The sequence below is a fragment of the Ranitomeya imitator genome, chromosome 3 (assembly GCF_032444005.1).
Source record: "Ranitomeya imitator isolate aRanImi1 chromosome 3, aRanImi1.pri, whole genome shotgun sequence".
NCBI lineage: Eukaryota > Metazoa > Chordata > Amphibia > Anura > Dendrobatidae > Ranitomeya > Ranitomeya imitator.
Genome location: NC_091284.1, coordinates 495,975,137 through 495,999,142, shown reverse-complemented (window position 1 = coordinate 495,999,142; position 24,006 = coordinate 495,975,137).

Here is a 24,006-nt window from a genome sequence, read left to right as displayed (position 1 = left end):
GTGACCTGGTCAGTGTAGTAGTAGTTGAAAGAATGGACCGCAGACAGGCTTAGAAGGCCTAACATAACAAACTTGGGCTGGCTGTAGGCACTTTTAAATTGGTTCCAGGGGTACACGGGCAGCAGTGGTCTGGTCAGTGGAAGTCTAGTGGAAGGAGTGACCGCAGACAGGCTTCCAAGGCCTAACATAACAAACTTGGGCTGGCTGTAGGCACTTTTAAATTGGTTCCAGGGGTACACGGGCAGCAGTGGTCTGGTCAGTGGAAGTCTAGTGGAAGGAGTGACCGCAGACAGGCTTCGAAGGCCTAACATAACAAAATTGGGCTGGCTGTAGGCACTTTAAATTGGTTCCAGGGGTACATGGGCAGCAGTGTATGGTCAGTGGAAGTCTAGTGGAAGGAGTGACGGCAGACAGTCTTCGAAGGCCTAACATAACAAAATTGGGCTGACTGTAGGCACTTTTAAATTGGTTCCAGGGTAACACGGCCAGCAGTGGCCTGGTCAGTGTAGTAGTTGTAGAAAGAAGGGACCGCAGACAGGCTTCGAAGGCCTAACATAACAAAAATGTCAAAACAATGGTATTGTCAGTGCCAGGCATTGAAGGATGTCAGCGGCTAGACTACACATTGGTGAAGCTGTGAGAGATAATTTTGCTAGTGGTAGAGCACTGTTTGAGCTGGGGGGGGGAACTGTCTTGTGGCCGGCGGTACAGGCACAGGGCCCCTCATATTACAACGGTGTGTCTGACGTTGGGTGCGCACCACCACCGCCAGAGACACTTTATTGTACTATGAGGGACCCAGTGGCAGTGCCGTCGACCAAAAGCGGCCACACCCACCTCTTCAGACAAACAGCACTCTCAAGGGTCCAAGCGCAAAGTGGCGATAGCACGGCCCCGTGTGGGGAGTTTGGCCATTTCGTGAGGTGGAAACATGTCGTATGCTGGACAATCAGGTGAAGAAAATTACGAGATTGGAAAAGTCATTCAGAATAGTCCACAGGCAAGACCTTTTCATAGGAAAGCTAGGTGTCAGCCGGGCAGGGTGGGGCAAAAGATTTTGAAATCCAGTTGTGGTTCATTTTAATGAAGGTTAGATCATCTACATTTTGGGTAGCCAGACGAGTCCTTTTTTCTGTTAGTATTGAACCTGCAGCACTGAATACTCTTTCTGATAGGACACTAGCTGCCGGGCAAGCAAGCTCCTGCAATGCATATTCTGCCAATTCTGGCCAGGTGTCTAATTTGGATGCCCAGTAATCAAATGGGAATGACGGTTGAGGGAGAACGTCGATAAGGGATGAAAAATAGTTTGTAACCATACTGGACAAATGTTGTCTCCTGTCACTTTGAATTGATGCTGCAGTACCTGTCCTGTCTGCGGTCATAGAAAAATCACTCCACAACCTGGTCAGAAAACCCCTCTGTCCAACGCCACTTCTGATTTCTGCCCCTCTAACACCTCTGGTCTGCTGGCCCCTGGAGCTCGTGTGAGAACGATCACGGGCGCTGTGTGCAGGGAATGCCAGAAGCAAACGGTCAACAAGAGTTGATTGTTTTGTTGCTAATATTAGTTCCAAGTTCTCATGTGGCATAATATTTTGCAATTTGCCTTTATAGCGAGGATCAAGGAGGCAGGCCAACCAGTAATCGTCATCGTTCATCATTTTTGTAATGCGTGTGTCCCTTTTGAGGATACGCAAGGCATAATCCGCCATGTGGGCCAAAGTTCCCGTTGTCAAATCTGCGGTTGTGCTTGGTTGAGGGGCAGTTGCAGGCAAATCTACGTCACTTGTGTCCCTCAAAAAACCAGAACCCGGCCTTGCCACGCCACCAATTTCCCGTGCCCCCGGGAAAGCTTCCTCATTAAAAATATACTCATCCCCATCATCCTCCTCATCCTCCACCTCCTCTTCGCCCGGTACCTCGTCATGTACACTGCCCTGACCAGACAATCGCTGACTGTCATCAAGGCTTTCCTCTTCCTCTGGTGCAGACGCCTGATCCTTTATGTGCGTCAAACTTTGCATCAGCAGACGCATTAGGGGGATGCTCATGCTTATTATGGCGTTGTCTGCACTAACCAGCCGTGTGCATTCCTCAAAACACTGAAGGACTTGACACATGTCTTGAATCTTCGACCACTGCACACCTGACAACTCCATGTCTGCCATCCTACTGCCTGCCCGTGTATGTGTATCCTCCCACAAAAACATAACAGCCCGCCTCTGTTCGCACAGTCTCTGAAGCATGTGCAGTGTTGAGTTCCACCTTGTTGCAACGTCTATGATTAGGCGATGCTGGGGAAGGTTCAAAGAACGCTGATAGGTCTGCATACGGCTGGAGTGTACAGGCGAACGGCGGATATGTGCGCAAAGTCCACGCACTTTGAGGAGCAGGTCGGATAACCCCGGATAACTTTTCAGGAAGCACTGCACCACCAGGTTTAAGGTGTGAGCCAGGCAAGGAATGTGTTTCAGTTGGGAAAGGGAGATGGCAGCCATGAAATTCCTTCCGTTATCACTCACTACCTTGCCTGCCTCAAGATCTACAGTGCCCAGCCACGACTGCGTTTCTTGCTGCAAGAACTCGGACAGAACTTCCGCGGTGTGTCTATTGTCGCCCAAACACTTCATAGCCAATACAGCCTGCTGACGTATGCCAGTAGCTGCCCCATAATGGGAGACCTGGTGTGCAACAGTGGCAGGTGCGGATGGAGTGTTTGTGCGACTGCGGTCTGTGGACGAGCTCTTGCTTCTGCAGGAGGACGAGGAGGAGGAGGAGGAGGGGGTGCGAACGGCTACAGACAACTGTTTACTAGACCGTGGGCTAGGCAGAACTGTCCCAAACTTGCTGTCCCCTGTGGACCCTGAATCCACCACATTTACCCAGTGTGCCGTGATGGACACGTAACGTCCCTGGCCATGCCTACTGGTCCATGCATCTGTTGTCAGGTGCACCTTTGTGCTCACAGATTGCCTGAGTGCATGGACGATGCGCTCTTTAACATGCTGGTGGAGGGCTGGGATGGCTTTTCTGGAAAAAAAGTGTCGACTGGGTAGCTCGTAGCGTGGTACAGCGTAGTCCATCAGGTCTTTGAAAGCTTCGCTTTCAACTAACCGGTAGGGCATCATCTCTAACGAGATTAGTCTAGCTATGTGGGCGTTCAAACCCTGTGTACGCGGATGCGAGGCTAAGTATTTCCTTTTTCTAACCATAGTCTCATGTAGGGTGAGCTGGACTGGAGAGCTGGAGATCGTGGAACTAGCGGGGGTGCCGGTGGACATGGCAGACTGAGAGACGGTGGGAGATGGTATTGTTGCCGCCGGTGCCCTAGATGCAGTGTTTCCTACTACGAAACTGGTGATTCCCTGACCCTGACTGCTTTGGCCTGGCAAAGATACCTGCACAGATACAGCAGGTGGTGCGCTAAATGGTGGTCCTACACTGCCGGAAGGGATGTTGCGTTGATGACTAGCTTCATTGGCCGAGGGTGCAACAACCTTAAGGGACGTTTGGTAGTTAGTCCAAGCTTTCAAATGCATGGTGGTTAAATGTCTATGCATGCAACTAGTATTGAGACTTTTCAGATTCTGACCTCTGCTTAAGGAAGTAGAACATTTTTGACAGATGACTTTGCGCTGATCAATTGGATGTTGTTTAAAAAAATGCCAGACTGCACTCTTTCTAGCATCGGATACCTTTTCAGGCATTGCAGACTGAGCTTTAACCGGATGGCCACGCTGTCCTCCACCAGGTTTTGGCTTTGCCACGCGTTTTGGGCAAGATACGGGCCCGGCAGATGGAACCTGTGGCGATGTTGATGCCTGCTGCGGCCCCTCCTCCTCCTCTGCTTCAGAACTGCTGCCGCCTGCACCCTGTTCCCCCAATGGCTGCCAATCGGGGTCAAGAACTGGGTCATCTAATAACTCTTCTTGTACCTCCTGCGCAACTTCGTCTGTGTCACCGTGTCGTTCGGTGGTATAGCGTTCGTGATGGGGCAACATAGTCTCATCAGGGTCTGATTCTTGATCAGCACCCTGCGAGGGCAATGTTGTGGTCTGAGTCAAAGGACCAGCATAGTAGTCTGGCTGTGGCTGTGCGTCAGTGCACTCCATGTCAGATTCAATTTGTAATGGGCATGGACTGTTAACTGCTTCACTTTCTAAGCCAGGGACGGTATGTGTAAAGAGCTCCATGGAGTAACCCGTTGTGTCGCCTGCTGCATTCTTCTCTGTTGTTGTTTTTGCTGAAGAGGACAAGGAAGTGACTTGTCCCTGACCGTGAACATCCACTAACGACGCGCTGCTTTTACTTTTACCAGTTTCACGAGATGAGGCAAAAGAGCTAGAGGCTGAGTCAGCAAGATAAGCCAAAACTTGCTCTTGCTGCTCCGGCTTTAAAAGCGGTTTTCCTAATCCCAGAAAAGGGAGCGTTCGAGGCCTTGTGTAGCCGGACGACGAACCTGGCTCCACAGCTCCAGACTTAGGTGCAATATTTTTTCCCCCACGACCACCTGATGCTCCACCACTACCACTACCCTCATTACCAGCTGACAATGAACGCCCCCGGCCACGACCTCTTCCACTAGACTTCCTCATTGTTTTAAAAACGTAACCAAACTAACGTTATTTGTTGCAGTCACACAACTTACACGGTGAGCTATAACTTCAGTATGATTTAGCTACCCCTTTACAGGTTGGTGAGACCACAGCGAAAATCAGGCCCAATGTTACACACTCTTTTTTTGGTGGCTGCAAATTAGAGAGATGCCCCACACGCAGGACTGTCACTGAAGCACAAATGTTAATATTAATGTCACACTATTATTTTTTTTTTATTTTTATTTTTTTCAGGAACACTTTAGAAACCCCCCAAAAAAAAAAAAATAGATTTTTGCAGGGAGAATTTAGAAAACAAATGTAACAAACTATATGCTTTCTATGGGCCACTGAGTGAGAGATGACGCACACAGGAATCAGGAGTGGCACACAAGCCCAGAGGCCAATATTTTTCTACCAATGATTGATGGAGTTATTTTCTCTGGTAGATTTTGGAACCCAAATCAAGGAAAAAAAATGTAGGCTTTCTATGGACCACAATTGGAGAGAGAGAGAGAGAGAGATGGCACACCCAGGAGTCAAGACTGGCACACAAGCAGAAAGGCCAATATTAATCTCCCACTGTTTTTTTTGGTTGTTTTTTTTTTTTTTTTTTTCAGGGAGACTTTAGAAAAAAAAATAATAAAAAAAATATGATTTTATCAGGAAGAATTTAGAAACCAAATAAAATAAAATGATTTTTTCAGGGAGAATTTATAAAACAAATAAAACCAAAAATAGGCGTTCTATGGCCCACTGACTGAGAGATGACGCACCCAGGAGTCAAGACTGGCACACAAGCAGAAAGGCCAATATTAATCTCCCACTGTTTTTTTTGGTTGTTTTTTTTTTTTTTTTTTCAGGGAGACTTTAGAAAAAAAAATAATAAAAAAAATATGATTTTATCAGGAAGAATTTAGAAACCAAATAAAATAAAATGATTTTTTCAGGGAGAATTTATAAAACAAATAAAACCAAAAATAGGCGTTCTATGGCCCACTGACTGAGAGATGACGCACCCAGGAGTCAAGACTGGCACACAAGCAGAAAGGCCAATATTAATCTCCCACTGTTTTTTTTTTTTTTTTTCAGGGAGACTTTAGAAAAAAAAATAATAAAAAAAATATGATTTTATCAGGAAGAATTTAGAAACCAAATAAAATAAAATAATTTTTTCAGGGAGAATTTAGAAAACAAATAAAACCAAAAATAGGCGTTCTATGGCCCACTGACTGAGAGATGACGCACACAGGAGTCAGGAGTGGCACACAAACCCAGAGGCCAATATTTTTCTACCAATGATTGATGTAGTTATTTTCTCTGGTAGATTTTAGAACCCAAATCAAGGAAAAAAAATATAGGCTTTCTATGGACCACAATTGGAGAGAGAGAGAGAGAGAGAGAGAGAGAGAGAGAGAGAGAGATGGCACACCCAGGAGTCAAGACTGGCACACAAGCAGAAAGGCCAATATTAATCTCCCACTGTTTTTTTGGTTGTTTTTTTTTTTTTTTTTTCAGGGAGACTTTAGAAATAAAAATAATAAAAAAAATATGATTTTATCAGGAAGAATTTAGAAACCAAATAAAATAAAATGATTTTTTCAGGGAGAATTTAGAAAACAAATAAAACCAAAAATATGCGTTCTATGGCCCACTGACTGAGAGAGAGAGAGAGATGGAACGCTTAGTACTGGCACACAAGCCCAAAGGGCAATATTAATCTCCCTTTTTTTTTCCAGGGAGAATTTCTGAAACCCAAAAAAAAAATAAAATAGGCTTTCTATGGCCCACTATTTGTGAGAGAGATGGGACGCTCAGGACTGGCACAGATGGCACGCTCAGGACTGGCACAGAAGCCCAGAGGCCAATATTAATCTCCCTTTTTTTCTGGGAGAATTTATAAAACCAAAAAAATATTTAAATAGGCTTTCTATGGCCCACTATTTGTGAGAGAGATGGCACGCTCAGGACTGGCACAGATGGCACGCTCACAACTGGCACACAAGCCCAGAGGCCAATATTAATCTCCCTTTTTTCAGGGAGAATTTCTAAAACCCAAAAAAAAAATAAAATAGGCTTTCTATGGCCCACTATTTGTGAGAGAGATGGGACGCTCAGGACTGGCACAGATGGCACGCTCAGGACTGGCACAGAAGCCCAGAGGCCAATATTAATCTCCCTTTTTTTCTGGGAGAATTTATAAAACCAAAAAAATATTTAAATAGGCTTTCTATGGCCCACTATTTGTGAGAGAGATGGCACGCTCAGGACTGGCACAGATGGCACGCTCACAACTGGCACACAAGCCCAGAGGCCAATATTAATCTCCCTTTTTTCAGGGAAAATTTATAAAACAAAAAAAAAAATTAAATAGGCTTTCTATGGCCCACTATTTGTGAGAGAGATGGCACGCTCAGGGCTGGCTGGCACAGATGGCACGCTCAGGACTGGCACACAAGCCCAGAGGCCAATATTAATCTCCCTTTTTTTCTGGGAGAATTTATAAAACCAAAAAAATATTTAAATAGGCTTTCTATGGCCCACTATTTGTGAGAGAGATGGCACGCTCAGGACTGGCACAGATGGCACGCTCACAACTGGCACACAAGCCCAGAGGCCAATATTAATCTCCCTTTTTTCAGGGAAAATTTATAAAACAAAAAAAAAAATTAAATAGGCTTTCTATGGCCCACTATTTGTGAGAGAGATGGCACGCTCAGGGCTGGCACAGATGGCACGCTCAGGACTGGCACACAAGCCCAGAGGCCAATATTAATCTCCCTTTTTTTCAGGGAGAATTTATAAAACCAAAAAAAAAAATAAATAGGCTTTCTATGGCCCACTATTTGTGAGAGAGATGGCACACTCAGGACTGGCACACAAGCCCAAAGGCCAATATTAATCTCCCACTGTATTTTTATCAGGGAGAATTTATACACCCCACAAAAAAAAATACAGAAAAATGAAAAGGCTTTCTATGGCCCACTATGTGAGAGAGATGGCACACACAGGGATGGCACTCTAGCAGAAATGCCAAATTGCCAATCTTAATCTCCCACCAAAAAAAAAAAAAAAAAAAAAACAGGGAATGTCCTACAATTACTATCTCCCTGCCTGCAGTAATCTCAGCCAGGTATGGCAGGCAGCTACTATCTCCCTGCCTGCAGTAATCTCAGCCAGGTATGGCAGGCAGCAATAAGGAGTGGACTGATGCACAAATGAAATAAAAAGTGTGGACAAACAAAAAAGATAGCTGTGCAGAAAGGAAGGAACAAGAGGATTTGTGCTTTGAAAAAAGCAGTTGGTTTGCACAGCGGCGTACACACAGCAATGCAGCTATCAGGGAGCCTTCTAGGGCAGCCCAATGAGCTACAGCGCTGAGGGGAAAAAAAAAAAAAAAAAAAATTCCACTGTCCCTGCACACCGAGGGTGGTGTTGGACAGTGCAAATCGCTGCAGCACAAGCGGTTTTGTGGTTAATGGACCCTGCCTAACGCTATCCCTGCTTCTGACAAAGCGGCAGCAACCTCTCCCTAAGCTCAGATCAGCAGCAGTAAGATGGCGGTCGGCGGGAACGCCTCTTTATAGCCCCTGTGACGTCGCAGACAGCAAGCCAATCACTGCAATGCCCTTCTCTAAGATGGTGGGGACCAGGACCTATGTCATCACGCTGCCCACACTCTGCGTTTACCTTCATTGGCTGAGAAATGGCGCTTTTCGCGTCATTGAAACGCGACTTTGGCGCGAAAGTCGCGTACCGCATGGCCGACCCCGCACAGGGGTCGGATCGGGTTTCATGAAACCCCGACTTAGCCAAAAGTCGGCGACTTTTGAAAATGTTCGACCCGTTTCGCTCAACCCTACTGCTGAAGTTGGCCACATGTGGGACCAATTTGCTGCTTTTTTGAATCAGATATTGGACGTGTGTCATGGCAGGACAATGTTGTGTAAATGTCCTGTTGGGATTTTGTCTGTACCAGTTATTTTCTTAAATGTTCCTAATATTTGTTGTTAATAAACTTTATTTTTTGGTATCTTGACCATGTCTCCTATGTATTTCCTCTACAAACCAAGGCTGCCCTCACACTAGCAGTATTTGGTCAGTATTTTATATCAGTATATGTAAGTCAAAACTAGGAGTGGGTGATAAATGCAGAAGTGCTAAATATGTTAATATTATACTTTTTCTCTAATTGTTCCATTCCTTGTTTTGGCTTACAAATACTGATGTAAAATACTGACTTCATACTGCTAGTGTAATTGCAGCCAGGTTGTTAGTGGTAAGGTTGTTGACGTCATTGCGTCCTGATTCTGTTCTTCAGTATCCATTGGATGCAGACTGAAGAGACAATGGCTGTTTAATACAAAACAGATCTTTACTCATCAAGTCAGGTGTCAAAAATAATGAATTCATGATGCACTTATAACAGTCTCATGAATTCACTATTTCTGACACATGTCCAGGTGAGCATAGATATGCCTTGTATGACCGCCATCGTCCCTTCACTTTGTGTGAAATAGATAACGTACACAGAAGAGAAAAAGGAGGTTATACAATGCACTTCTCTACTCGCCAGGTCAGGTGTCTTAACTAATGAGTTTTTGGACACCAGACCTGTTGAGTATAGTTCTGCATTGTATTGCCACCATTTTCTCTTCAGTCTGCAACAGTAGTCACAGACTAAGCAGAATGAAGAGATTATGGAGAAAATACAAGTATACATTTTTTAGTCCACCTCATATCTCTATACTAAAGACACACAAAGTGTTGTACTTGATAACTACTGGAGCTATGATGTGGCCAAAAAATAAAGTGTGCGGCGTAGTGTTTTATTTGACGCATGGTGTGTGTTGCCGGCGGCGAAATACGCAATTATCCACACATAATTGGGGGCAAAAAACAATAGTATTTATTTTCTTACAAACAAAATTTTTATTTAACTTCGCCTGCTAGGGGTAGAGTGATGGAAATGGGGGTGTGAAGCTGTGAGGCCTGGCTAAGTGTGGACGATGCAGGGGTGGCAGGAGAAGGGGCAATTAAACTAGTTGGGTCTGGTAGTTCGGGGATGGGCTTGACACATGAGAGGCCTGAGACGCACTGGAAGGGTGAGACAAACATGACATTACAGACACACTGGGAGGTGAGGGAGGATGAATACTGATAGTACGCATTTTTTAATTTTTTTCCCCTTTCTGGGATCGACGTGTTCTGGAAAGCCTCGGTGGGCTCATATGTCGTGGCATGGTCGTGGTGGGTGACCTGTCAGGGTCCGGCTGCACTGTGCTCGTAGAACGTGCAGCCATGCCAGAGTCCATAGTGCTCGTAGAGCGTGCAGCAATGCCAGAGTCCATAGTGCTCGTAGAGCGTGCAGCCATGCCAGAGTCCATAGTGCTCGTAGAGCAGAAGGCCATGCCAGAGTCCATAGTGCGCGTAGAGAGAAAAAGCCATGCCAGGGTCCATTGTGCTCGTAGAGCGGAAGGCCATGCCTGGGTCCTGCTGCATTGTGGTGGTGGAGCGGAAAGCCATGCCTGGGTCCTGCTGCATCGTGGTGGTGGTGGAGCGTAAGGCCATGCCTGGGTCCTGCTGCTGCATCGTGGTGGTGCGGAAGGCCATGCCAGGGTTCTGCTGCTGCATCGTGGTGGCGGTGCGGAAGGCCATGCCAGGGTCCTGCTGCTGCATCATGGTGTCAGTGGAGGAGGTCCAAGCAGGAGCAGCGGTTGTCATGGTGGTGGCAGTGGGCTGTCCTACAGCACTCGGCATGGTGGTGGTGCTGTAGTGGTGTCTGGCAGTGCTAAAAATAGAGGTGGCCGTGCAGTGGTATGCATCAGAGGTGGGCATTGAGGTCAATCGTGACAGTGTTAGCACAGGTGGATATGCCACCACTGTCTGCTGAAAATACCGACTCTGCTGCATAGCCTGCACGTGAGCAGCATTGCAGGCCTGCATGTCATGATCCCAATGGCAGGGGATCACAAAAGAACAAGCACACAAAAAACAGAACAAGCTCTAGGGTGATGGAAACTGAGCTGACCGCGATCCTGAACCTAATTCACAACACTAGCAGTAGCCGGGGAACGTGCCTACGATGATTCTAGACGTCTCGCGCCAGCCGAAGGACTAGCTTCCCCTATTAGAAGAAACAAAGACCTCTCTTGCCTCCAGAGAAACACCCCACAGAAATAGCAGCCCCCCACATGTAATGACGGTGAAATGAGAGGAAAGCACATACGTAGTAATGAAAACAGATTCAGCAAAATGAGGCCCGCTGAAACTAGATAGCAGAGGATACAAAAGTGAACTGCGCGGTCAGCGAAAAACCCTACAAAAAACCATCCTGAAATTACCTGAACTCATGTGCCAACTCATGGAACATGAGGAGTAATATCAGCCCACTAGAGCAACCAGCAACAAGGAATCACATAACTGCAAGCTGGACTAAAACAAAAATAAAGCAAAACGTGGAACAGGAAAATCAAAAACTTAGCTTGTCCTGAAGATTACTGAAGCGGAAAGCAGAGGTAACAAGACACACTGATTACATTGATCGCCGGCGAGGAAATGACAAGAAAGCCAGGTTAAATAGGAAACTCCTATATCCTGATAGAACAGGTGGACACCAGAGACCGCAGAGAACACAAGTCACCCAGTACCATCTGTAACCACCAGAGGGAGCCCAAAAACAGAATCCACAACACCTGCATGACACTAAGCTGGAGATCAGGAGTAAGGTGTTCTGACATGCCCTGTTCAATTTGGTTAAAAAAATGATGTGCTGGCCTCTGGAGGTCGGCTTTTACTTGGTCAAGGCTCTTGGTGTTTTGGTGACCTCCTGGATATGTGTATTCATATGGCTAAGGGCAGTATCCAGACGGTCACCCAAACCTTGAGTCCATCGTGAAAAACCGAGCTCAAGTCTCGGGCAAGAGTGACCTGTCCGATGCCCTCTGCCGCTGCCGGGAGGAGCCCCCCAAAAAAGGGGCAGAGGCAGAGGACTGGGAAAGGGGAAGACCTGATGGACCAGCTTCCTGGTCTCCAGTTAGTGTGACAGGCCCACTTGCTGCAGCACTGCAGGATGGTTGGGACGGGTCCGTGGCTGTCTGATGAAGGACCACTCCAGAACCTGGGTCAACAGTGCTGCTCCATGTGCTGTGAACAAAGGAAAAAAAATTAATACCAAAAACTGAATAAATGCCAACTCCTGTTGAATAGAACCATGCAGATTATGGCAATACAACACAACCTAATGCACAAAAGAAACACGTGCTCCAGAACCACTGGGAACACAGCTGTCTTGACGCAGGTCTTTGTTGAAGCGGTCCTTCACCGAACGCCAACATGTTTTGACTTTGGGCACTGTTGAAAAAACAAAACATAATGGCTAGACAATATACTTTTGGCAGTGCTCACACAACTGTGTGTGATGAGAGAAACTCCTGAGAGTTTGTGTCATTACACAGGAGTTGTGTGAGCACGGGCAAGGTCTCTGCTGCTTCACACTGCATTGCAATACTTACAAAATGCAGTTCGGACCCGAGTCGGGGCGTTGTCTCATCCATCCCACATTGCTTTGGCCACCTCATTCCATAGGCGCCGGATCGTGACGTTGTCCGTGTGCTGTGGAACACGGGTGTCCCACAACGGGACTCGCTCCTGTACCAGGGAGTTGAGGATATCATTGTCAATGAGGTCCTCATCCCGTTCTGGAACATAAAACATAAATGAAGACATTAAATGTTGTATACATTAACATAAGGAAAAGAAAGAAAACAGAGGCTGAGAAATGGCATGAATAAGGAAAGTCAAGATAAAAAAGGAGTCCAGAAGAAAAATGTAAAGAAAGAGGAAAGTAAAGAATGGAAGATTCAAGAATACTAAAGTGAGGATACAGTAAACAGTCAGCCAGGCATACTTACACTCTGCCGCCTTGACACCCGACCGTGACCCGCGCTGCTCCTGCTCACCCTCTGCCGCAGTGGAAGAAGTGCTCTAAAAAAAGGAAAAAAAATTGTCATATGTGTAGATGTGACAGTGAATACTTACCAATCTGAGGAGGTTAGCACTCACTTCACTGACATGTTCGGCTTGAGAAGGCCCACGACATTGCTCCTCATCAGAAAAGAAGACATTCTGATGCATGCAGAAAGAATGAAATGGCAGAAATTAGGACATGTAGAGACAGAAAATAGAAAATAAAGGCATTGGCTAGGATATACTCACATTGTTCAGAGTCTTGTTTCCTCCAAGGTGCTTTTGTATGCCTGCTCTGCTTCTCTGTCTACTGAGTAGTGACCTGCAACTGTTCACTTCCTCCCTTTATGACCTTGTATGTGGGGGGTGGTTTACCAGTGTCTAGACATGTTTTTCTCTGTTGCAACGCATGCGTTCACGAACGCAAGCAAACGCATGTGCTTGCGGCCGCATGCGTTCACATAGACAGCAATGTGTTTTTTTGCCGCATTTCTTACGCTAACAACTGCATACGTTTCTAGCCCGCAAATTGACGCCTCTAAAATTACTACATGTAGCGTTTAAAGCGCCAAACCGCAGACGAAGAAACGATGCATGCATTGTCAAACGCGGCAAAACGCAATCAAACGCAGACACATGCGTCCCTAATGTTAAATATAGAAATACACAACGCATGCGGATTATTGCAGAAGAAACGCTGCGGACACAACCGCAAATGTGAAACTGGCCTTACAAGGATGCTCCATCTCATTATACAGTATAAGAAAATGCCCAAAATGCAATTTGTCCCGGGCAAATCTGCTTCATGGCATCTGGGATTGCCCCTACACACAGGGTTTGGGCTGAGGCTCTTGGATATATTGATAAAATTTGGAAAATCAAAGACCCAAATACTCCCCTAGCTTGTTTATTTCATAGAACTGTATCCACTCAAATAATACACTTAGCTCTTCTTGTAGTCAAAAAGCGCATACTTCGATATTGGCTAAAGGAAGAAGTACCTCAAGTGTCTGAAATGATAAATACTCTAAAAACTCTAGTGTAGAGTTGAGCGACTTTTACTTTTTTAGAATCGAGTCGGGTTTCGCGAAACCCGACTTTGTCAAAAGTCGGGTCGGGTGAAATCAGCTGATTATTGCAAAAAGACACGAAACACAATGCAAGTCAATGGAGAATCAAAGTCGGCAGTGAGTGGAGGACAGGAAAACACCTACAGTGCCCATTTTAATGCCAAAAACATCAATTCTTATTACTGAAGCTTGTCAATCTTAATTTATAATAATAATTAGGCATTGAAAACAGGGGGTCATTTGGCTAAAGTTGTGGGGGGGTAGGGCTGGCTCAAGATTTTCGTGGGCCCAGGAAACGCAGAATACGTCACGGTGGTGGAGCAGGGAGAGGTAAGTATTTCAACTTTGCAAGTGCTGTGATCCTGAGTAAGCAGGGGGGCCTACTAGTTGGCAGTGGCACAGGGCCCCTCATAGTACAGCGGTGTGTTTGACGGCGGGCGGCGCCTCCCACTGCCAGAGACACTTTTACATACTATGAGGGGCCCTGTGCCAGTGCCAACGAGTATGCCCCCCCACCTGATGAAGGAACCTGCATTTTCATCTGCACCTTCCTCTTTGTCCCCGTGTAAGGTGGTATAGTATGCGGGAAGGGGAACCTGACTTTCAGCAGGGTCAGATTCTGGCTGTGTAGAGTGCAAGGGGAATGTAGTGGTCTGGGTCAATGTACCAGCAGACTCATCTAGCAGTGGCTGGCCAATGGGCAGGATGAGGAGGAAACACAGATATAGGCCCAAATAAGAAAGTAGGCTAAATCCAGTTCAAAATTGGTAACAGGACTAAACAGGCCCGCATTGCTTTGTTCAGTGGAGGACAACTGTCATGAGAGGCTGACACAGTTAGTAGACCCAAATAAGTAAGTAGGCTTAATGCAGTTCAAAATTTGGTAACAGGACTAAACAGGCGGCATTGCTTTGTTCAGCTGAGGACAACTGTAATGAGGGGCAGACACAGTTAGTAGGCCAAAATAAGAAAGTAGGCTAAATGCAGTTCCAAATTGGTAACAAGACTAAACTGGCAGCATTGCTTTGTTCAGCGGAGGACACCTGTAAGGAGTGGCTGACACAGTTAGTAGGCCCAAATAATTAAGTAGACTAAATGCAGTTCAAAATTGGTAACAGGACTAAACAGGCGGCATTGCTTTGTTCAGTGGAGGACAACTGTAATGAGAGGATGACACAGTTAGTAGGCCCAAATAAGTAAGTAGGCTAAATGCAGTTCAAAATTGCTAACAGGACTAAACAGGCGGCATTGCTTTGTTCAGTGGAGGACAACTGTAATGAGGGGCTGACACAGTTAGTAGGCCCAAAAAAGTAAGTAGGCTAAATGCAGTTCAAAATTGGTAACAGGACTAAACAGGCGGCATTGCTTTGTTCAGTGGAGGACAACTGTAATGAGGGGCTGACACATTTAGTAGGCCCAAAAAGTAAGTAGGCTAAATGCAGTTCAAAATTGGTAACAGGACTAAACAGGCGGCATTGCTTTGTTCAGTGGAGGACAACTGTAATGAGGGGCTGACACAGTTGGTAGGCCCAAAAAAGTAAGTAGGCTAAATGCAGTTCAAAATTGGTAACAGGAGTACACAGGCGGCATTGCTTTGTTGAGTGGAGGACAACTGTAAGGAGTGGCTGACACAGTTACTATGCCCAAATAAGTAAGTAGGCTAAATGCAGTTCAAAATTGGTAACAGTACACAGGCGGCATTGCTTTGTTGATTGGAGGACAAATGTAAGAAGTGGCTGACACAGTTACTAGGCCCAAATAAGTAAGTAGGCTAATTGAAGTTCAAAATTGGTAACAGGAGTACACAGGCGGCATAGCTTTGTTCAGTGGAGGACAACTGTAAGGAGTAGCGCAGACAGACACAGGTAGTGACCCTAAAATAAAAAGTAGGCTAAATGCAGTTCAAAATTGGTAACAGGAGTACACAGGTGGCATAGCTTTGTTCAGTGGAGGACAACTGTATTGAGTGACGCAGACAGACTTAGTAGGCCTAAAATAGAAAAGTAGGCTAAATGCGGTTCAAAATTGGTTACAGGAGTACACAGGCGGCATTGCTTTGTTCAGTGGAGGACAACTGTAAGGAGTGGCGCAGACAGACACAGGTAGTAGGCCTAAAATAAAAAGTGGGCTAAATGCAGTTCAAAATTGGTAACCAGAGTACACAGGCGGCATAGCTTTGTTCAGTGGAGGACAACTGTAAGGAGTGGCTGACACAGTTAGTAGGCCAAAATAATAAAGTGGGCTAAATGTCTGCCCAAAAAATGTTCATAAATAAACAGATGGCATAGCTAGGTACAGGGGTGGGCTCCTCTGCTGAGTAGCAGACAGTGGTAGTTGGCGCAAAGTATTAACTGGTCTAAATGGAGGCCAGGGCCCCTGTATATTTTTACTATCATCTATCATTTCAACAAATTTGTATTGGCAGTGCTACTGAAGGATTTAACAGCACAGACTACACAGTGGTGGAGCAGGGAGAGGTAAGTTTTGCAAGTGGTAGAGCACTGTTCGAGCTGGGGGGAACACTCTCTCGTGGGCGGCGGTACTGGCACAGGGCCCCTCATATTATGACGGTGTGTCTGACGTTGGTTGTGCACCACCACCGTCAGAGACACTTCATTGTACTATGAGGGACCCTGTGCCAGTGCCGTTGCCCAAGATTGGGCACACCCACCTGTCCAGGCAAACGGCACTCGCACGGGTGCTTGAGACAAGTGGTGACCACGGCCCTGTGGGGGGAGTCAGCCCATTTAGGGAGGTATAAAAATGGCCTATGGTGGACATTCAGCAGCTGCAAATGGAGGAATTTATAGCAGTCAGTAAGAGGAGACCAAAAGCAAGACATTTTTCAGGCAAGCTACGTGTCAGCAGGGAAGGTGGGGCTAAATAATTTGAAATCCATGATTGGTTCATTTTCATGAAGGTTAGATCATCAACATTTCGGGTAGCCAGACGAGTCCTTTTTTCAGTCAGTGAAAAAGCTGTGACCACCAATCAATAATATAGTATAAAAAGCAGGGTGTGATTCTAGATTAAAAATTTACTTTTAATAAACTCGTTAAAAAATGTAGACCCAAATAATCAAAACACATATAGAACTCACAGTACGTCACATTTCAAAAGAAGAAATGCCAATATCACAAATAAATCGAACTGCCTCAGACCTCAATATCCCAAGATCCCTATGAATAAATCTATCATGGAAACATAAAGGTCCGTTATCAGCTGGCAGTGCGGAAAAATATCAAATTTCACATCACCTGGTCATTTGGCAGATCAGACCACACTTCACCTGGTCATTTGGCAGATCAGACCACACATCACCTGGTCATTTGGCAGATCAGACCACACGTGCTCTCTATATATGCATCTATTACTAGCAATGACGGCTCAAGATGGTGTGTGAAAAAAGTGAACAGTTTCACCCTATTGTTACATATAACGAATAAATGACCGTTTTTAACTGGTGTAAAGACTGGGGAGATGGCACATCATTATCCATACAAATACCCCATCATAGAATATCACCAGTTTTTATATAGTGACCCCCAATACAAAGTAACGAAAAGGTATACTTCCCTACGCGTTTCGTTTTTCTCTACTCATCAGGGGAAGATTCCTGTAATTCTCCATTGAGATAGGAGGTTTATTCAGCAAGACGGGGTGCTGTGACGGTCAGTATGAAACCAGCAGCACTGAAGACTCTTTCTGATAGTACACTGGCAGCTGGGCAAGCAAGCTCCTGTAATGCATATTCTGCCAATTCAGGCTAGGTGTCTATTTTAACCCCTATCTGACCTCGGACGGGATAGTACGTCCGAGGTCAGATCCCCTGCTTTGATGCAGGGCTCCGCGGTGAGCCCGCATCAAAGCCGGGACATGTCAGCTGTTTTGAACAGCTGACATGTGCCCATAATAGGCGCGGGCAGAATCGCGATCTGCCCGCACCGATTAACTAGTTAAATGCCGCTGTCAAACGCAGACAGTGGCATTTAACTACCTCTTCCGGCCGGGCGGCCGGAAATGACGTCATCGCCGACCCCCGTCACATGATCGGGGGTCGTCGTTGCGTCAGGATGGTAACCATAGAGGTCCTAGGTACCTCTATGGTTACTGATCACTGGTGGCTGTGAGCGCCACCCTGTGGTCGGCGCTCACAGCACACCTCCATTTCTGCTACATAGCAGCGATCAGCAGATCGCTGCTATGTAGCAGAGGCGATCGAGTTGTGCCTGCTTCGAAGCATGGCAAAAGTAAAAAAAAAAAGTTAAAAAAAATGTGAAAAAAATAAAAAAATATAAAAGTTTAAATCACCCCCCTTTCGCCCCAATCAAAATAAATCAATACAAAAAAAAATCAAATCTACACATATTTGGTATCGCCACATTCAGAATCGCCCGATCTATCAATTAAAAAAAAGCATTAACCTGATCGCTAAACGGCGTAGCGAGAAAAAAATTCGAAACGCCAGAATTACGTTTTTTAGGTTGCCGCGACATTGCATTAAAATGCAATAACGGGCGATCAAAAGAACGTATCTGCACCAAAATGCTATCATTAAAAACGCCAGCTCGGCACGGAAAAAATAAGCCCTCAACCGACCCCAGATCACGAAAAATGGAGACGCTACGAGTATCGGAAAATGGCGCAATTTTTTTTTTTTTTTTAGCAAAGTTTGGATTTTTTTTCACCACTTAGATAAAAAATAACCTAGTCATGTTAGGTGTCTATGAACTGGTACTGACCTGGAGAATCATAATGGCAGGTCAGTTTTAGCATTTAGTGAACCTAGCAAAAAAGCCAAACAAAAAACAAGTGTGGGATTGCACTTTTTTTGCAATTTCACCGCACTTGGAATTTTTTTCCCATTTTCTAGTACATGACATGCTAAAACCAATGATGTCGTTCAAAAGTACAACTCGTCCCGCAAAAAATAAGCCCTCACATGGCCAAATTGACGGAAAAATAAAAAAGTTATGGCTCTGGGAAGGAGGGGAGTGAAAAACGAACACGGAAAAACGAAAAATCCCAAGGTCATGAAGGGGTTAAATGCCCAGTAATCAAAGGGGACGTTTGGTAGTTAGTCCAGACTTGCAAGTGCATGCTGGTTAAATGTCTAAGCATGCACGTTGTATTTAAATTTTGGAGATTCTTCCCTCTGCTAAAGGTCTTTGAGCATTTCTTACAGATACCTTTGCACTGATCATTCGGATCTTGGTTAAAAAATTCCCACACTGCACTATTCCTACTATGGAATACCTTTTCAGGCATTGCACGCTATGATACTTTCACCGGATGGGCACGCTGTCCTAAAAGTGTTTTTGGTTTTGTCAAACGTTTTTGGCCAGAAACGGGCCTGCCAGATGAAAGCTGTTGCGATGTTGATGGCTGCTGCGGATCATCCTCCTCCGCTTTTGAGCTACTGGCAGCAGCACCCTCTTCCCCCAATGGCTGCCAATCTGAGTCAACAACTAGGTCATCTATCACCTCCTCTTCAATGTCATGTGCACCTTCCTCTGTGTCATCGAGTAAGGTGCTATAGCGTTCGGGATGGGGCACCATAGTCTCATCAGGGTCAGATTCTGGCTCAGTACACTGCGAGGGCAATGTAGTGATCTGAGTTAATGAAACAGCATAATAATCTAGCTGTGGCTGTGCATTTGTGCACTCCATGTCCAATTCCTCTTGTAATGGGCTGTTAACAATTTCCCTTTCTACCCCAGGCACGGTATGTGTAAAGAGCTCCATGGAGTAAACTGCAGTGTCGCCTGCCGCATCCTTCACTTTTGCTTTGGGTGAAGGACACAAGGAAGCGACTTGTTCCTGACCGGGAGCATCCACTGATGACTCGCTGCTTTTATATTTCAAACTTTATGAAGAGGAGGCGAAAGAGCTAGAGGCTGAGTCAGCAAGGAAAGCCAAAACTTTTTCCTGCTGCTTCGGCTTTAAAAGCGGTTTTCCTACTCCCAGATAAAGGAGCCTTCGAGGCCTTGTGTAGCCAGACGATAACGCTAGCTCAACACCTCGAGCCTTAGGTGCTATTTCACTTTTCCCACTACCACCAGATGCTCCACCACCACCACCATCATTACCAGCTGGCAACGACCGCCCATGGCCTCTTCTACCAGACCTCCTCATTTTTGGGAAAATGTAACCAAAATAACAACCGTTATATGGTACTGTAAAACAAGGTAGAAGGTGTATATAAATAAATATAGAATTTAAATCTCCCTTTTTTGGGCAGGAGACTGCACTCAAACTCAGGCCCAGTGTATTACACTACACAATGTAAGTGGCAGAACGTGGCTGGAAGATATACGACAATGAGAACTGACGTAGATCCACTTAGTGGCAATTTAAATCACCCTTTTTGGGGGGGGAGACTGCACCCAAACTCAGGCCCAGTGTATTACACTACACAATGTAAGTGGCAGAACGTGGCTGGAAGATATATAAAAAAATACAAGGACTGTAGTACAATTTCAATCTCCCTACAATGATCTCAGGAGAAGTATGGCAGCCAGCAATAAAAAGGACTGCGGCACACAAAAGTGTGGACAAAGAAACAAGATAACTGTGCAGAAAGGAGCAACAGGATTTTTGCTTTTAAAAAAGCAGTTGGTTTGCACAGCGGCATACAAACAGCAATGCAGCTATCAGGGAGCCTTTTAAGGCAGCCTAATAAGCTACAGAGCTGATGCACAAAAATATAGCCTCCACTGTCCCTGCAAAAAAATGGTGGTGTTGGACAGTGGAAATCGCTACAGCACAAGCAGTTTCGGGGCTTAATCTTCCCTCCCTAACTATATCCCTTCTTCTGATGAAGCTGCAGCAACCTCTCCCTATGCTACGATCGGCAGAAGTAAGATGGCGGTCGGCGTGCATGCCCCTTTATAGCCCCTGTGACGCCGCAGAAAGCAAGCCAATCACTGTCATGCCCTTCTCTAAGATGGTGGGGACTGAGACCTATGTCATCACGCTGCCCACACTCTGCGTCCTCCTTCACTGGCTGAGAAATGGCACTGAAAACGTCATACGAAATGCGACTTTGGTGCGAAGATCACCGACCTCGTGGCCGATCCCACACTAGGATCTGGTCCGGTTTCACGAAACCCGACTTTGCCAAAAGTCGGCGATTTTTCAATTTGTCCGATCCGTTTCGCTCAACCCTACTCTAGTGGTATATAGCAAATTAGACTTAGAGAGACAAAACGAAAAGTCAACAATCAAATTATTCCACAAATGGAGATCCTTTATGGACATAAATGTTTCTTAATTTGGTTTCAATTTGGTACTTAATGACCAAGCAACTTTCTACAATTCTTTCCACTGTCATTTTATGAAGTTATAGCTCTGGAACACTTTCATATATCCCACTGATTCTGAGATTTTTCTGTCTTTTCATGACATATTGTACTTCATGTTAGTGGTAAAATCTCTTCAAATTAACTTGCTTTTATTTATGAAAAAAACTGATTTTTTTTTACACTTAAATCAGAGAGTTATGTCAAAATAGTTAATAAATAACATTTCCCACATGTCTACTTTCCATCAGCACAATTTTGGAAACATATATTTTTTGTTAGGATGTTATAAGGGTTAAAATCCTGCTGATACCACAATGCTGAGCCACTGCTTCCGTATGTGTCCATATTTTTGCACATACTGTTTGGTACTGTGTGCCCTCTAATATTCCTCCTATCATTGCACTCAAAGTATGAGATCAACAAAAGCGCCCCACAGACCCAAAGATACCACCACAGTGAATTCCTCCACAGTACCCTCCACACGCACAGTATGATGACCCTACTGTACCCCACCCCACAACTCACCCAGAAAAGTATGATGACCCCTACATCATATGATCGCCCAACTGTGACCCTCACACAACCATACATACAGTATAATGCACTGCATGGTCCTCAACATAGTATAATGCACCACATGGTCCTTACAGTATAATACACCCCATAGTCCTTTGTATAGTATAATGCACCCCAAGCTCTATATAGGATAATGCATCCTATAGTCCTCTGTGTAGTATAATGCACCCTATACTCTATACATTACAATGCACCCCATAGTCCTCTGTATAGTATAATGCATCCCATAGTCTATACAGCATAATGCACCCCATAATCAACTATACAGTATAATACACCCCATTGTCCTCTGTATAGTATAGTGCACCCCAAGCTCTATATAGGATAATGCATACCATAGTCCTCTGTGTAGCATAATGCACCCCATAGTCTATACAGCATAATACACCCCACAGTCATCTATGCAGTATAATGCACTCCATAGTCCATACAACATAATGTAATACATTGTCCATACAGCATAATGCACCCCATAGTTTATACAGTATAATGCATCCATAGTCCTCTGTATAGTATAATGCACCCCTAGTCCATACACTATAATGCACTCCATAATCTATACAGCATAATACACCCAATATGTTATACAGTATAATGCACCCCATAGTCATCCACACAGTATAATGCACCCCATGGTCCTACATTTGGAATCATGCACCCCATAGTCCATACAGAATAATGCAACTTATAGTCCTAAAGGCAATGTCAGAATAATTTTTTTATTTTTACAATTTCTCCTCGCTTGGAATTGTATTAAGTTTTCCTGTACACTACGTGGTGAAATGAATAGTGTCATTCAAAAGTGCAACTTGTCCTCCACAACACAATCCCTCATATGGCTATGTGGACAGAAAAATAAAAAAGTTGTGAGTTTGGGAAAAATGGAGGAAGAACAAAGAAGCAAAAATGAAAATTGACCTTGGCACTAAGGGGGTTCAATAATGACTTTACAGGGAGCAAGAAAACAGATGACAATTATTCTCTTACTCCATACACAATAGACGATCTAGTGAACATGTTACACATCACACTTCTCTCATCACGACTTTAGTGTCATCATTATTACATGCGGCTTTCACTGCTGCCATTTCCCAATCATCAGTTAATAAATGGAATAACATGACAACTTCCTCAAATAACACTAATTGGAACAAAGAGGAAAACTACAAATATAGATATAAAAGTAATACACTATCTCCTTATTCAGTATTAGAATGCGCTTTCCCTTTAAATGTAGCGCCGCGTGCCCCAACCATCAACCAATAGCATCGCAGGATTTGAACTCAAAGAAAGAAAAAACCGTCAGTTGGTGCCAGTCTGCGATAGCTCTATTAGAGATAAGACAGGCTCCTTACTGATTACGAGAAGCGACACTTTTTGGATTTGTACCCGGATCGTTACCTGCTGATTGGGAGACAACCGCCACCGGCCGCTCTACAGAGGTGAGAATCATTGTGTGATGAATAAACTGCCGATTTATGTCATTCCAGATACTGACAGTTGGGATCTATACTGAAAGCAATCACATATAAAAAAGCAAATGATTTCACCATAAATCCCAGATATAGATAACAGGGAGATTATGGATAAACGGGATAAAATTTGGTGAATTTGAATAAATATTTAAAATGTGAATAATGATGTGTAAATATTAATCTGAAAAACACGGGGCCATTTATTTCTCCTAGAAATTCCCAGATCCAATATTTAGAAGTGCATGGCCATTATTAGCCTGTATATAATAGTTATATCATACATGTAGTGGAGATATGACGAATATTGTACTGGATCATCAGTCACTATACAGGGAGGTAGCGGATATATGCTTTATAGGTTTATATGGCGGTCACAGTGCAGTCAGTATAATGTAGATATATGTAGTCTTTCCTTATCATAGGACATGAAATCAATCAGGATAGGCATCAATGACCGATTATATATTTTTATTTTTTTAAAGCACCACTGCAGTGGTTTTTTTTACTGCACCGCAGGAGTGGAGCTTTTTATGTAATTCTCCTGGCCCCTGTCTTATAGTCACCTGCCGCCCCTTCATCCTTTTCCAGTGTTGGTCCTATCAGTCTCCGGTGAATTGTGACCGTCCATCAGCTCCAGTGTTTCATGGAGCGGCGCAGACATCACTTTTCAATACCCCTCTATGAGAGCCTCATTCTGGCTCTCATAGATTTGCATTAAGCTCTTGTTACGTAACTTCTCACTTGCGGCCGGTCAGAAGCTACAGGCACAAGATGGCACCAAGTATAAGAATGTGGGCAGGGGGCTTACATTAAAAGCACCACTCCAGCAGTGCAAACAAACCAAAATGCTGGAGTGGTGCTTTAAGTAGAAAATAGGGTTTGTTTTGTTTATTAGCTACAGCGCCACTTCTGTCAATGGGTCATGTTGGGTATTACAACTCAGCACCAGTCAAGTCAATAAAGCTGCAATACTGCAACCCATGTAATGCAGGCTGTGGTAGTTAGGCTTTGGGTT